Source organism: Berghia stephanieae, chromosome 3 (genome assembly GCF_034508935.2).
Source record: "Berghia stephanieae isolate SIO BIC M18660-M18661 chromosome 3, UCSD_Bste_1.3, whole genome shotgun sequence".
Classification (NCBI taxonomy): Eukaryota; Metazoa; Mollusca; class Gastropoda; order Nudibranchia; family Aeolidiidae; genus Berghia; species Berghia stephanieae.
This window is the reverse complement of record NC_088362.1, coordinates 41,550,494-41,554,603: the sequence shown is the minus strand read 5'-3', so window position 1 is coordinate 41,554,603 and position 4,110 is coordinate 41,550,494.

Below are 4,110 nucleotides of genomic sequence, written 5' to 3'. Positions count from 1 at the left end.
AACAGACAGGGGTTTCAGACCAGGAAGAGGTACTGGAGACATGCTCTGCGCACTTCAAGTCATCGTAGAAAAACTAAATGAAATTCACAAAGAAGCATACATCGTCTTTATAGATTACAGCAAAGCATTTGACAGTGTTGAACATAAAGAACTTTTTCAGACCCTACACGACAGGTTTCCCATCACATCTTGTTGCCCTTATGCAATCTTTATACACAAACCAAGAACTTAAAAATCGCTGGAACAACAAACACACCGAGTGCGTCATAATAGGATCAGGGGTAAGACAAAGTTGCATTCTGTCACCACACCTATTCAGCACATACACTGAGCAAATAATGAGAGAAGCAGCTGCTGAAAAGTTTGGAATTAAAATAGGAGGTCGAAAAATATCAAATCTCAGATATGCAGATGACACCGCAATCTTTACTAACAACCACACAGAAGCAACAACTTTCATTAATGATCTAAACAACGCAGGTGAGCTTAAAGGCCTAAAACTAAATACCAAAAAGACAAAATATATGCAAATCGGAGAAGTTAAAGATCAAGCCAAACTCATTTAAAGCGAAGAGATTGAAGGTATGTCTCATTTTAAATATTTGGGATCCACTAAAACGCAAAATTGCGATTGCTCGATGGATATAAGTAACAGAATTGCAATGGCAAAGAAAAGAATGACCTCTCTAATTAATATATGGAAAGATAAATCCATAGGACAAAATTCTAAAATAAAATTAGTAAAGGTATTGGTGTAGACAGTGATGACCTACGGACCCTCGAGAACAAAGATATGCTGAAATATGGTTTTACAGAAGGGATGATGAGGATAAGATGGAGGGGAAAAGAACAAATAAAAGCATATGGGAAGAGCTGGAAGTCATGCCAGAGCTATTAAATATAATCAAAAGGAGAAAAATGTTTTTTTTTTCGGTCATATATTATGCCGAAACCCATCCACGCTGATGAAAGACGTGGTACAGGGGAAAATGGAGGGCAAACGAAGGAGGGGAAGACCTAGGCACTTATATAAAAAAACATCCTAGAATGGACAGAGATGAATAAAAGGGAACTATATTGTTGATACTGTCAACAGACGAAGAGAATGGGCGGACATTTGCGGGCAGCTAACGTGAATGAGGACGACGCTGGATAGTGAGTGAGTGAGTGATTATTATTATTATTATTATTATTATTATTATTATTATATCATATCATCATCATCATCATCATCATATCATCATCATATCATATTATCATCATCATCATCATCATTATTATTATTATTATTGTATTATTATTATTATTATTATTATTATTATTATTATTATTGTTATTTATTATTATTATATTATTATTATTTTATTATTTATTATTATTATTTATTATTATTATTATTATTATTATTATTATTATTATTATATTATTATTATTATTATTATTATTATTATTATTATTATTATTATTATTATTATTATTATTATTATTATTTATTATTAGTTGTTACTATTATTATTATTGTTATTTATTATTATTATTATTATTATTATTATTATTATTATTATTATTATTATTATTATTATTATTATTATTATTATTATTATTATTATTATTATTATTCATCTCTCTTTGGCGATGTTGCTCTATGTGAACCCAACAATGACTGAATTGTGCGCATAATATTCAGAAATTGTCAAATATGTTACGATATGCTTTTACAAGTGAAATTTGCATAATATGTCATGTAAACTTTTAAGGATTGTGGTTGAAAATTTAAAAACACTATGATGACAATTTACAAATGGATGAACTCAATCCACTATCTAGATAGTTGATTTCTAATACTGTAAGGTAACAAAAAATCAACAAGAAACAAGACCGGTTTTTATTGAAGACCCTCTCTAATCGCCGTATATTGATAGAATGTTCGTAAAGAATCAAATGATATTTGGTCACGTGATACAAGGCCTTGAAGACGAAATGAAAAAAAAATACTAACAAAACCACACCAAACACACACACACACACTCACACGCACGCACACAGACACACACACACACACACAAATATACAACCGCCCCCCCCCCCCACTTCCAAAACTAAGCAAATTATAAAACGAAAAACAAATATTTTTTTAAAAGTTGGTTACATATTATGGCACTGCTGCCAAAGAAAATTGTTGAGGGCTGCAGAATGTTAGTTAAAAGTATGGTAGAAAGGCCAAGAATATGGGCAATGAGCCGTTATTCATTCCCGATGGAATTATTTTCTTCAAGTTCTCTATTCTTGTAAGCTAGGGAGGGTAAGATTACTTGCTACAGGCGAGACAGAGCAGTGGGAAATCAATCTTGGAATAATTTGGGTAGATGAAGCAAAGACCATACCACTGCAATAACATCTCTAGTGGACCTCTCCATAGACAACACATGGCACGCAGCACTACTCACATAAGACAATTTGAAGTGAAAACAACAATTTAGGTTAGCACCCTCCATAGTCGTTGCGTCAGAGCTCTTTAGAAAATCTTTGTGCCTTGATTTGTAATATTGCTTATTTGTTTTTTTAGCTGTGTGCTGTAATGATAAGCGACTACTCAAGGATCAATAGGAACAAGAGAGCAACCATCAGGCTGTTTGTTTTTAAAGGTTTTACGGCGCTTGCAACACATTCAGGTCATAATGGCGCCAGTAAACAGGGATAGTTAAAAAGTCTAGAATTACAAATGAAATAAATGACACTTGTTAAGCGTTTTCCGTAAAACCAAACTTCGCAAAGCGCTTTACAGATATTGATTTTCGTTACGAACACATTTAGTCAAAATGAACTATAGGAAGAGTTGATGTTTGAGATATTATCGATTTCTATAATTAGTTGTGGTAGGATATTCCAGAGTTTAGGCCCAAAAAAAATGAATAGAGCGATCATCAAATGATTTTAATTTACTTTTAGTAGGTACAGATAATAAAGTGGTATCGCGTGATGATCGAAGGCTTCTGGTTCGAAGCTTAACCCTCTCCTTACCAGCCATTTTCAGAATTTTCCCCAAAACTTCACACCCACCCAACACGAAAGCAGACATTTTTTACTCAAACAGAAAAGCAACAAGCACATTATATACATAATATTGCTCGACACTATGAGCTCAATTACAGAGTGTCAAGTTTTTATAGCTATAGCAAAAAGAAATGAAATCTGGATAAGAAAAGTGACGGTTGCATCGTAACGAATGTGACGATTTTCTAATATGTGGGAAGGAGAGGCTTAATGTTTATTAGTTCAGAATGGTAAATGGGGGCTAAATAATTGAGACATTTGAAAACTAATAAAGCAATTTTGTAATGTTATATATTATATTCTGTTGCAGACAGGAAGCCAAACGTGGAATGGTGTAGTCGATTTATTCTTTTATGATATATTATTATGCGAACTGTTTAATTTTATACCCGTTGTAATTTAACAGTTAAATTCAGTGGGAGACCTGACAAAAAAGAATTGCAATAAATAAGTTTTGATAAAACCAGAGAAACTATTGATTTTTTGGTGACATTTTCAGTTAAATACTTCCCTAGCGTAAAAACTATGCTCAGAACACTACATTGGCCGCGCGCTCGAGTAAGAATCGAATTTAAAATTGCCCTTTTTTGTTTCAACGCACTAAATTCCCGATCTCTGAGTTACATTCAAGAACTTGTGGTCCCCTATTCCCCAATTCGTCAGCATAGGCCATCGGAGATCCGGCTACTAAAAGTGCCAAAAAAAAAACAACAAAAAAAAAACAAAAAAAACAACCAAAACACACGGCTTGCTAATTTCGGCGATAGATCATTCTATAAAGCAGGACCTTCCATTTGGAACTTGCTTCCTTTGTCAGTAAGGCTCGCGACCAGTGTCAAAGGTTTTAAGAAAAAGGTTACAATTTCTTGAATTACCAAGTTTGAAATATAGAAGAATTCGTGGGGATTTAATTCAGGTTTATAGATTGGTATATGGTCTGGATGGGATAGACTTTTCTGATTTTTTTTCATATTCTAATATTACTTTTACTAGAGGGGACAAGTTTAAGATTTTTGTCTCTAGATGCAAAACAAACATAAGACAAAACTGGTTCGG